General features: G+C 43.0%; 1 protein-coding gene across 3 annotated transcripts in view; it reads left to right on the forward strand.

The window, feature by feature from the left end:
- The window catches only part of LOC311587536 (uncharacterized protein), a 304514-nt gene that overhangs the window by 58856 nt on the left and 232839 nt on the right, over positions 1 to 12819 (forward strand). Inside the window, exon 1 of one of the 3 annotated variants that reach the window (XM_084764487.1) lies at positions 6050 to 6118. The exons of the other annotated variants lie outside the window; for them this stretch is intronic. The gene's annotated coding sequence lies outside the window, so the exon portion shown is untranslated. Of the gene's footprint in view, positions 1 to 6049; positions 6119 to 12819 lie in introns of those variants that run through there. 3 annotated transcript variants of the gene reach the window in all.

Below are 12819 nucleotides of genomic sequence, written 5' to 3' on the forward strand. Positions count from 1 at the left end.
GCCATCGACCCAAAATTTATCTTGCCTATTAAAATTAAAGAGATGAAGTTGGATCAGAGATTGAAGAATTGCCAGACAAATAACTTCCTGCTCAATGTAAGACCTACGCAAAGGAGAAAGAGCCAATCTCTGACACTATTAATGACACTCTGCTGTACTTGCAGACAGGTTCCTAGGATGAGTGTTTTCTGAGAGTCTTCCTCCAGCAGCCGATGGAAACAGATGCAGAGACCCAGAGCCAAATCATAGGCAGAGAGCAGGGAATTTGGGGAAAGGTTGGGAGAAAAGATAGAGGGATCCTCGGCAGTTGAGGACACCAGAGAAAACCTAAAGTCAACAATCTTGAGTCCATGGGGACTCACAGAAACTGAACCATAACCAAAGAGCATACATAGGCTGAGCCTAGATCCCCTATATATATAAGATGGGCAGTTTGGTTAACATGAGGGTCCCCTAACAATGGGAATAGGAGCCCTCTTGACTATGCTCTCTGCCTTTGTATCCATTTTTCCCTATCTGGGCTGCCTCCTTAGGCATCAGTGGGAAAGGATGTTCTTAGTCATGCTGCAACTTGAGATGCCAGGAGAGGTTGATAGCACTTGTGGGCCTCCCCCTTCACTGAGGAGAAGGAGGGATACTTGGGGAAAGGGGGAATAATGGTGGGACTGGGAGTAGAGGAGGGAAAGGTTAGGCTGTAAAGTAACTTAATTGATTAGTTCATTAATTAAAAAGAAGGCTAGCAAAATAGCTTAACATTGAATACTAACTGCTTCTACTATATCCTATGTGACTTAGGGGCAGGTCTATAGTCTGGGACCCATGACAGCATGAGAAGGCAGCTAAACAGTTTCAAACACAGCACAGTAGAAACAAAAACATAAAATGGGTTGAGTCTACAGACACTCAAATCCCATCCCCAAAAAGACATCTAGGTAAACTCCTAGTACAAAAGCTCCCCTAAATTAGATAAAAAAGGGGAGATAAGTATTTAAAATTATGATGTTACCTAGAGTCTTTCTGATTTGACAAATTATATTCTGATATTGGTCATTAGGGACTCACAGTGAAAATATATTTTACTCAACTTCAATGATCCTAATGGTCTGCAACAGGTCATACACTATTGAAGAGAACAAAGACTCTTCTGACACTCCAGAAAATCTTTTCATAGCTATATTTTCTAAAATCTGGAAACCAATGATATCTTTACAATATACAATGGCACAGAATAAACCTTCCCATTCATATGAGAGGAATGTACATACAGTGAGGCAAGATTGGATGGAGACAAAAAAAAGAAAAAAAAATCCAGCAACTCAAACACCAAGTACCCTAGCTTTGTCTCAGATACATGGGGCTTCAGTTTCACAGGGTGTAGATGGCCCTATGACTGCAATTTCTCATTCATCACTCAGTTTTGTTACTTTAACTCAGTATATGCATCTCTCCATGAAATATTTCTCAGAGCTTAGGTATGTCAACATCTTATGGTCTCAAAATGCAACACGGGTTACATATCCAAAGCCTGGTGAAATGAAATCTCACAGTTTCCTTACTGGGGCACCGTCTCTACAAAACATAAATAGCTGGAGCAATGTTGAACTGAAATCACAGAGACAGAATACATGACCTTGAATTGTGCATCTTTCTTGTTTTACAAACCAGTACAATGGGGGCTGGAGAGATTGATCAGAGGTTAAGAACACTGGTTATTCTCCCAAAGGTCCTGGGTTCAATTCCCAGCAACCACATGGTGGCTAACAAGCATCTATAATGAGATCTGGTGCCCTCTTCTGGCCTGCAGACAGAATACTGTATCAATAATGAATGAATAATTTTTAAAAAAACCAGTACAGCAATGGGTGATCCTGCCTACTTTGTTTTCTAAACTAAGATGAAATATGCCAGGCATGCTGGGCATGGTGGCGCACGCCTGTAATCCCAGCATTTGGGAGGCAGAGGCAGGCGGATCGCTGTGAGTTCGAGGCCAGCCGGCTCTACGAAGTGACTCCAGGACAGCCAAGGCTAACACAGAGAGACCTTGTCTCAAAAAATGAAAAAAAAAAAAAAAAAAAAAAGAAAGAAAGAAAGAAAGAAAGATGCCAGACATGGACCAGAGTTGCAGCAGGTTTTATATGAAATTCCTTCTTTGCAATCATTTTGCTCATACTTTCCATTAATTTAAGGTGTAGTAAGAATGGATGTTACCCATCTTAGGGTTCCAATGCAGAGTAGGGCTTTCTCTTTACTGGTGCTAAGCTCCTTGGAAATCCCTTCCTCTCTTTCAGGATTTGACTGCCATCTAAAACTACCTAGTTCTGTTTTTTTCTAAACCCACAGACTGCACTCTCTTCTGCCTCACTTGTTGCTTTTTCAGATGGTTCTGTCAGCCCACAGTCCAACATTCTGTAGGGTTAGAATAGAAACTCAACCTAGAAAATTATAGCAAAAACTATGGACAAACATTGTTCCCTGGCTTGCTTGCTTACTTGAGCACTCTCTTATTTGCAGCCTGATCTCTTTTCCAACCCAGGCACACTTGATAAGGAATACTGCAACCCTAGTGGAAGAGCCTCCCACATCAATCATCAATCAATATAATCTCTCACAGACATAGCAATCAGCCATTCTGATGAGGGCATGCCTCATCATTAACATTTTTGCCTGCTTTAATTGGCTTATCTGCAGCTGACACCTTCTTAAGCCTAGAAGTCGGCTAGCTTTGGCCTCTTGGGGTTCAGGAATAGCCTACACTGACCACGTGGACACATAACTCAGGTCAGAGATAGTTTACTGACCATTTAACAAAGACTGACTGGTCAAGAACATAGTATGGGTTTGAGAAAGGACACTGTAACCCAGACCATTCACAGGGTAATTTAAAAAGATAATCAGGAAGAATCAATTTTATTTCAGATATATTGTATCCTACCCAGGCAAGAAGAATTAATTCTATTCCTGCTACATTGTGCCTAGGTGGATAGACAAAGTATTTTAAACTGATTCCATGGGATATAAGGTAGGGGGTACTGGGGATGTTCTTGTGCCCTACTCTTCTCCTGAGAAAGAAACAATGAAGGGTAATATTGCTTAACTCCAACAGAACAGACATTTATCTTTAACTCAAGCAGAACAAGCATTTATCATCTCTTGTCACTGACTCATGGTATTGTTTGGTGCTTCTTATTGGACTGGATTTCTGGTATCCTGCCAAGGAAGTATAGAATCTCCCCCAAAGAACTACTTCTAAACTAGTTCACACCCCTTTTTTCTATCAAACTTCTTTCTCTCCTACCTCTGGTTGGTACATTAAAAGGAAGATAAAAGGATTTAGGAACCCTAAATAAAGTAGGTTTTGAAAAATCTAAGCCTACAATAGAGTTGGCACTGGAGATCACAGAGTAGCTCCAGTTGAACAAATCTCCCACCCTGTGAGTTCCCTGTCAGCAGCAACTACAACTGATGCTTTGGGGGCTGCTGCCTTTTCCATGGCTTCAGCTTCTCAGTTTCTCCAGGAGTGTGATCGCTCATCCCAGCACTGTGGAGATTTAGCCACAGCAGCTCTGCAGTCCTGGGGTGTTGCTGTCTGGAGGTGTGGAGAGGCCAACACCACAAGCTGAACATCTGAGAACCCTTCTCATGGAACACACGCAGGTGACACCCATGTGAGCAGAAGATGTAAAAAGGGGGCACCCAGGGAATGATGTAGGGGGATTCCAGGGCCAAAACTTGAAACAGCCCAGCCTGGCTGCTGGAGATCCTCAGAAGGGGACCTGGAAACTTTCTTGCAAAGTATACATAGTTCACAAAAAGAGTCCATGGCAGAGAAGGGTTTACCTGTTGCTTGATTCTGTATGAATAATATGAATAGAAAACTGCTTCAGCTAACTGATATGAAAATGTTTACCCACCGATCTGGTCTGTTTCCATTCACAGGCATGAGTTAATACATGCTGGGAGATGACATCATCACTCACCTTTCCCCAATCAGGTCTTTCTTCAGCTCTTTCAGCTGACTGCCTTGAACATTAGTTTCTGAGCTAGTTATGGCCTGTCCTGCTTTACCCTGCAGTGTAAATATAAACTGTGCATCCTGTTCTATTCTGAAGAGAGAAGCCATGATCCACATGTAAATCTTTATTACTGATATAGAAATGGACAGTTCACAAATTGACTAAAATGAGTTATTTTAAAACTCTTCTGGGGTACACTCCTTTAATTAAAGAACTTAGGAAGTTTAGTCAAGAAGAAAGCAAGGCCATTTCTCTGGGAAATAGACAGCCGTCAAGGCGCCCCTGAGTTAGCAGAGCTTTATCAGAAAGAGTTTTCTCAAATACAGATGCAGCTTTGCTAGAATTAATATGCCTTGTCACCCAGACATCATAATACAAACAAATAAAAAATTACTAATAAAAAATCTCTGTAATGACAGCTCAAAACAGATTTTCATTCAACATGCTGCTGCCATTAAATGTCTTTAAATTTAGTCCCCAGGTTATGTTTTGAACAATTTAAATATGGACTGGACACAGCAAGCCTAGCCACTTAAGACATTTACCCAGCAATGATAGTGACAGAAGTATTTCATAAGGACACCAGTGCTTCCAACATCAGTGACAAACTCCTAAGTGGAAGGTCGCAGAGGATGAAAAAGAAAGGAAAAGTAGAAGATAGAAAGTACAAAAGCTGAGGTCGGGAAGTTTTGGACAAGTTATGTCTCATGTCTAGTAAGGTTTGTAAGAATAGCATCTTGTATACCGCTCACAGGGGGAAATGAAATAAAAGGGAGATGTTTATGACGTCAAGTGAAGCTTCATACAAGGAGACAAACTCGAGAGGAGAGAGAGGATCTTACACCTAAACTTTAAATGCTAAGGGCAGAACTTGTAGAAGATTCCACAGAAATTAAGGCTTTCCAAGGTTGGCATCCTTCCTAGAACATTTCTATACACCAGCCCAAGCTCCAAAAGAATTGCCCAAATGCAGCCCCATAAGAAGTTATTCAGTGGCCAGTTCCAGGTCCAGGTTCAGGAAGGCACTAGGGTCACATAGGACCCCAAAGCTGGCCGCATCTGGCCTCTGCTTATCACACAACCCCAGGGAGGACCCACCACACCAGCTCCTGCAGCTCACCTTTCTGATGCTCCCCATTGTGGGTGTTCAGTTGGCATCTGCAGTTGCCCTCCCCCTCCGCTACATGCTCTGTTCAATCCCACTTCTTTCTCCAACCCTGCCCCCTGCAATGAAAGCCTCTGCACATTCTTAGCTTTCCTTGAGATGCTCCAAGCCCCACTCCTGGGACAAAGGGCTTCCCTAGTACAGCAGGTGGCAGATACTTCATCTTCCTTCACCTGCAATCCTTGTTGCCATACTTGGGGGTGGGGTGTGATTTCTTCTGGCTTTGTCCCCTGAGGCTACTGAACTAGCCCAGGAATTTCAGTTCCCAAGTAAACTTGCCATTTTTACATTCTATCTGGCTTCCACTGGCTTATTTCACCTGTGGAGATAACCCATCAGCCCACAGTGACCCTGAGCTCACCAGGTTGTCATTTCAGACCTTACTTGAGCTTCCCTCACAGCACTCAGGTGCTGTGCTCAAAGTACATCACACAGAACCATTAAAGAAAGCTCGGCTAAAGAGATGCACCTATGCATGGCAGCCAGAAGAAAGAGCCTCATCTTCACACTGGCCATCCAATCTCGAGTGACATGAGCACCCCCCTTAGAATTACAGTGTCCTGAAGGGACACAGCACAATAATTCATGCCCCAGGCTTCCTGTCGAGGGCCATACATTTTCAGATCTGCAGATACTGGCATTCCAGTAGCACGTGTGCATATTCTCCAATAGCCTACTGGTCTGTCTTCCCACACGGCCCCACCACTCCAGCTAGCTCTCCACAGCAGCCTGCTCCTTCCATTTCTGGGCAGTCACCCTCCACTTACTAAGTCAGGACTGCGGAACTTGCATGAGCTTCTCTCACACCGCCCAGCAGCAGAGGTCACAGCACACCACGGGGAACCACCTAAGCCTGCACAGCTACAAAGCTGACTCTTCAGCAAGATTCCCGGAAGTACCCAATCTCCCCATCGGACCTGGGGCGTGTCTCTAGCTGGAGGCCCTGAATGGCCACTTAGTCTTGAGTGACATATCCACCTCTCCAGGTTAGCATGCTCTGTTAGGGGCACAGAATCATGGTTTCTGGCCCAAGCTTCCTTCCCAAGGGCAAACTTTTTCCAAAGCTGTAGAGACTTGCATTTCAGTAGTACTGTCCTCCAATGGCCTCAACATCTGTCTTCCCAACTAACCCAGGGAGGACACACTGCTTGTGCTTCCTCAGCACAGCCTCCTGTTCCTCCCCTCTGTGGACAGTGACCCTGACCTCAACAAGTCACACACCCAGTAGCCACTTCCCTTGCTTCCTCCTCTATGTAGGTGGGTAACTTTTTTTTTGTTGTTGTTTGTTTTTGTTTTTGGTTTTTCAAGACAGGGTCTCTCTGTGTTAGCCTGGGCTGTCCTGGATTCACTTTGTAGACCAGGCTGGCCTCAAACTCACAGCGATCCCCCCGCCTCTGTCTCCCAAGTGCTGGGGTTAAAGGCGTGCACCACCACGCCCGGCCTCTAGGTGGGTAACTTGAAGAGCCCATTTCTCAACTTGCAGTAGAGTTATCCATATGTCTCACAGGTAAAGAGCAATGTTAGGAGACAAGGCTTTAGTTTTGTGTCTTCGGGCTGGGTACAAGCAAACTACTGCTTCTTTTTACCAGGGAGTTATGAGACACCCTGGGAGAAAAGCAGGAAACAGATGACAAACACTGGGAAACACTGTTGTTAGCCTACAACTCTTCCCGAGTGGGAAAGTGAAAAACAATTGCACAGCTATGCTAGCAAGGTTCTCTAGGTGAATGGAACTGATAGAAGAAATCTTTCTTTGGTCCCAGGTTTTTTTCATATCTATCATGTGAAAGGTAGCTGTACACAGAATGAAGCCACAAAAGCAAAACTTTTGTTTAATAAACTGTTTCCTTAATTTTGACTATTTGGGTACCCTTTCAGTTGTGGCACAGATTGAATACTCCACTCCAAGTTGAGTGATAGGCTTTGCAAGGTATGCACCCTTATTAAAGGAAGAAGAAGGGAAGTGCCTGAAAGTTTTGAAGGGAGAACAGACAGGTACAGCAGTTGTGACCTGGTCAGCTCAGGGTGGCTGCCCAGTAGGGGCCTGGCGGTCATGGCACACACCTTTCATCCCAATGCTCAGGAGGCAGGGGCAGGGGATCACTGTGAGTTCAAGGCCTTGTCTCGAAAAAACAAACAAACAGAAAAAGAAGATATCGAAGAAGGAAGCTTTCTTGCCTAGGAAATTTTCATTCCTTTATTGTCTTTACATCCTAATTTTTGGACTTCTGGAGTATACTGAGAACCAGATTAGACATCCAGCCTCATGGACCAAACGAGTTCTGGAGTCTTTACCTTTCTTTTGGTAGATATCCAACGATGAACTAGCTGGACCACAGTTGTGAGACATTCAAAAATTTACTTTCAAAATACACAGAATGAGATCCACTCTACCAGTTGTGCTCATGTTAGGAACCTTGACTAATAAAACTGTACGTTTTTCATCTACCCACTGAGGAAGATGTGTTGGGTAGCAATAGTATTTTTGTCGTTGTTTGGTTTTTTGTTTCTTTTTGTTTGTTTATTTTTCAAGACAGGGTCTCTCTGTGTATCCTTGACTGTCCTGGACTCCCTTTGTAGACCAGGCTGGACTGGAACTAACAGCTTCTGGCTGCCTCTGCCTCTCAAGTGCTGGGATTAAAGGCATATGCCACCACTGCCCAGAAGCAATACTGTTTGTAAAATCATTATTCCCTGATCCATTTCTATTTAAGCATTTACTTACCTTGAAGACTACACCTTTTATAATCATTCATTCGTGAGGAGCTTAATTTGATTTTAGCAGAAGAAAACCCCTAAAGTAAAGGAGCCATCATTGAGCTTTTGGCAAGAGAAAGAAATCTCATTTTGTTTGTGGTCTGGTTCCTGCTACAACTGCTTCCTCTCTCTGTACAAATGCCTCTTAAGTAGCTTCCCTGGGCTCTCTCTAGTGGGAGTTGGCCATATCCTATTCTACCACATCTTCTCTGATTCATCACCTCTTCTTCCACACAATCATATCACTATCAAGCCTGGGTGCTGCTTCCTTCTTTAAATTAACTTAACCTTCAATTAGGATTAAAGGACTATATCAACATGCCTGGATCTAAGCTTCTCTTTACTTGATACCTGCTCTATACCAGGCTGGCCTTAAACTCAAATCTGTTTGCTTCTGTCTCCTGGATTAAAGGCATGTTTTGTATTACAACTGGATCACACAGACGTAGAAGACCTTTGGATGTGATCTCTTGCCTGCTGGGTTACATACACCTAAGAAAGTCTTTGCACAGGATCTCTTATGAGACCAGCCATCTTCTGAATTAACATTCTTTTGCAGGAGGGGGCATCCCTGGGAAAGGAAGCATCCTTGTAATCTTTGGGGGTGTCTCTAGCTGAGACCCATAACATCAGGGGGTAAGAGCCTGAAGTTGCCACCTACTATAGCCAGGTGGGACTTCCAGTGGAGAGAGAGGGACATAAAACCACCCTTAAAGCCTTTGACCCAAAATTTATTATGTCTACAAAAAGTATAGGGATAAAGATGGATTAGAGATTGAAGAAATGGCAAGCAAATAACTTGCTGCTCAACATAAGACCTACCCAAAGGAGAAAGAGCCAATCCCTGATGCTATTAATGATACTCTGCTAGGCTTGCAGACAGGTGTCTAGCATAAGTGTTTTCTGAGAGTCTTTCTCCATCAGCTGATGGAAACAGACACAGAGACCCAAAGCCAAAGAATAGGCAGAGCCCAGGAAATTTCAGGGAAAGTTGGAAAGAAAGATAGTGGGATCCTGGGCAGTTGAGGACACCACAAGAAAACCTACAGTCAACTATCTTGAACTCATGGGGACTCACAGAAACTGAACCATAATCAAAGAGCATACATAGGCTGACTACACATATATAGAAGATGTGCAGTTTGGTGAACATGTGGGTCCCCTAACAATGGGAATAGGAGCCATCTTCACTATGCTGTCTGACTTTGGATCCCTTTTTCCCTATCTGGGCTGCCTCCTTAGGTATCAGTGGGAAAGGATGTTCTTAGTCCTGCTGCAACTTGAGATGTCAGGGGAGGTTGATAACACTTGTGGACCTCCCCTTCACTGAGGAGAAGGAGGGCAACTTGGGGAAAGGGGGAATGATGGTGGGCCTGGGAGTAGAGGAGGGAGAGGTCAGGCTGTAAAGGGATTTAATTAATTAGTTCATTAATTTAAAATAAGGCTAGCAAAATAGCTTAGCATTGAATACTAACTGCTTCTACTATATCTTATGTGATTTAGGGGCACAGTCTATAGTCGTGGATGTGTGACAGCATGAGAAGGAAGCTGAACAAACAGTTTCAAACTCAAAACAGTAGAAACAAAAACATAAAATGGGTTGAGTCTACAGACTCTCAAATCCTATCCCCAATAAGAAATCTAGGAAAACGTCTACTCTAAAAGCTCCCCAAAGAGAGCCAAAATGAATAAATAAATAAATAAATAAATAATTGGGAAATAAGTGTGTAAAGACATAATTCTACCTAGAGTCTTTCTGTCTTAACCAATTATATTCTGATATTGGTCATTATTGACTCACAATGAAAATATATTTTATTTAACTTCAATGATCCTAATGGTCTTCAACAGCTCATACACTATTCAAGAATTCCAAGAGTCTTCTGACTCTCCTGAAAATACTTTGATTGCTCTATCTTCTAAAATCTGGAACAAAGTGATATCTTTCCAATATACAATGGCACATAATAAACCTTCCCATTCCAATTGAAGGAATGTATATAAATTGAGGCAAGATTGATGGAGGCAAACCAACCAACCAACCAACCAACCAACCAACCAACAAACAAAACAAAACAAAACAAAACCAAAACCAGCAGTACAAACACCAAGTGCCATAGCTCTGACTCAGATACATGGGGCTTCATTTTCACAGGCTATAGATGGTCCTATGACTGCAATATCTCATACATTACTCAGTTTTGTTACTTTAACTCAGTATATGCATCTCTCCATGATATATTTCTCATAGCCTAGGTATCTCAACATCTTATAGTCTCAAAATGCAACCTGGTCTACATGTCCAAAGCCTGGTGAAATGAAATCTTATAGTTTCTTTACTGAGGCACTGTCTCTTCAAAGCATAAATAGCTAGAGCAATGTTGAACTGAAGTCACAGAGACAGAATACATGACCTTGAATTGTGCATCATTCTTGTTTTAAAAACCAGTACAATGGGGGCTGGAGAGATGGCTCAGAGGTTAAGAACACTGGTTGTTCTTCCAAAGGTCCTGGGTTCAATTCCCAGCAACCACATGGTGGCTCACAACAATCTATGATGAGATCTGGTGCCCTGTTCTGGCCTGCAGACAGAATACTGTATAAATAATAAATAATTAAAAAACAAAACAAAACAAAATACTACAACAATGGGTGATCCTGCCACTTTGGTTTCTAAACTGAGATGAAATATGCCAGCCATGGACCAGAGTTGCAGCAGGTTTTATATGAAGTTCCGTCTTTGCAATCACTTTGCCTATACTTTCCATTCATTTAAGGTGTAGCAAGAATGGGTGTTGCCCATCTTAGGCTTCCAATGCAGAGTAGGGCTTTCTCTTTACTGGTGCTAAGCTCCTTGAAAATCCCTTCTTCTCTTTCAGGATTTGACTGCCATCTAAAACTACCTAGTTCTGTTTTCTCTCTAAACCTGAATTTTCTTCTGCCCCACTTGCTGTTTTTTTAGATGATTCTTTCACAGTCCAGCATTGTGTAAGGTTAGAATAGAAACTCAACTTAGAAAATTATAGCAAGAACCATGGACAAACATTGTTCATGGCTTGCTTGCTTACTTGAGCACTCTCTTATTTGCAGCCTGATCTTTTTTCCAACCCAGGCACACTTGCTAGGGATACTGCAACCCTAGTGGAAGAGCCTCCCACATCACTCATCAATCAATATAATCTCTCACAGACATAGCAATCAGCCATTCTGATGAGAGCATGCTTCACCATTAACATTTTTGCCTGCTTTAATTGGCTGATCTGCAGCTGAAACCTTCTTAAGCCTATAAGCCTGCTGGCTTTGGCCTCTTGGGGTTCAGGAAGAGCCCACACTGACCACTTGGACACCAAACTCAGGCCAGAGAAAGTTTACTGATCATTTCACAAGTACTCACTGGTCAAGAATGTACTATGGGTATGAGAAAAAAGACTGTGACTCAGTCATTCACAGAGTAATTTAAAAAGATAATCAGGAAGATTCAATTTTATTTCAGGTATTGTGTGTAACTCATACAAGAAGAATTAGTTCTATTCCTGCTACACAGTGCCTAGGTGGATAGACAAAGCATTTTAAACTGATTCGATGGGATATAAGGTAGGGGATATTGGGGATGTGCTAGTGCCCTACTCTTCTCCTGAGAAAGAAACAAAGCAGGGTAATATTGCTTAACTCCAACAGAACAGACATTTATCTTTAACTCAAGCAGAACAAGCATTCATCCTCTGTTGTTGTATTCTAAGCAGCAAGTATTGAACTAGGCAGCAAGTACTGAACTGAAACAGCAAGTGTTGAATTGTGCACCATAGGCTTCATTTCATAGAGAGCCTTTTGCCACAACTTCTTGTGGTATTCTGGCTGATTCTGGCCAGTTCTGCTGACTCATACCTACTAGGTGGAGACTTGCTGGCTCTGGTGGATTGTGTCACTGTCACTGATTCATGGTATTGTATGGTGCTTCCTATTGGACTGGATTTCTGGTATCCTGCCAGGAAGGATAGAATCTCCCCCAAAGAACTGCTTCTAAACTAGTTCACACCCCCTTTTTCTATCAACCTTCTTTCTCCCCTACCTCTGGTTGGTAGATTAAAAGGAAGATAAAGGGATTTAGGAACCCTAAATAAAGTAGGTTTTGAAAAATCTAAACCTACAATAGAGGTGGCACTGGAGCTCACAGAGTAGCTCCAGTTGAACAAATCTCCCACCCTGTGAGTTCCCTGTCAGCAGCAACTACAACTGATGCTTTGGGTGCTGCTGCCTTTTCCATGGCTTCAGCTTCTCAGTTTCTCCAGGAGTGTGATCGCTCATCCCAGCACTGTGGAGATTTAGCCACAGCAGCTGTGCAGTCCTGGGGTGTTGCTGTCTGGAGAGGTAGATCAGCCAACAACACAAGCTGAAGATCTGAGAACCCTTCTTATGGACAACACACACGGGCGGTACCCAGGTAAGCAGAAGATGTAAAAAGGGGACAGCCAGGGGATGACGTAGGGGGATTCCAGGGCCAAAACTTGGAACAGCCCTGCCTGGCTGCTGGAGATCCTCAGTAGGGGACTTGGAAACTTTCTTGCAAAGTATACATAGTTCACAAAAAGAGTCCATGGCAGAGAAGGGTTTACCTGTTGCTTGATTCTGCATGAGTTAATCCATTCTGGGAAATGACATCATCACTCACTTGGCCTCCATCAGGTCTTTCTTCATAGTATTGACTCTCGCAGCTAACTGCCCTATACATTAGTCTGTGAGCTAGTTATGGCCTGTGCTGCTTCACCCTGCAGTGTAAACATAAACTGTGCATCCTGTTCTGATCTGAAGACAGAAGCCATGATCCATATGAAAATCTTTACTCCTGATATGGAAATGGACAGTTCACTAATCGAGTAAAATGAG

The sequence above is a fragment of the Acomys minous genome, assembly GCF_964271855.1.
Source record: "Acomys minous genome assembly, chromosome: 16".
NCBI classification, from domain to species: domain Eukaryota; kingdom Metazoa; phylum Chordata; class Mammalia; order Rodentia; family Muridae; genus Acomys; species Acomys minous.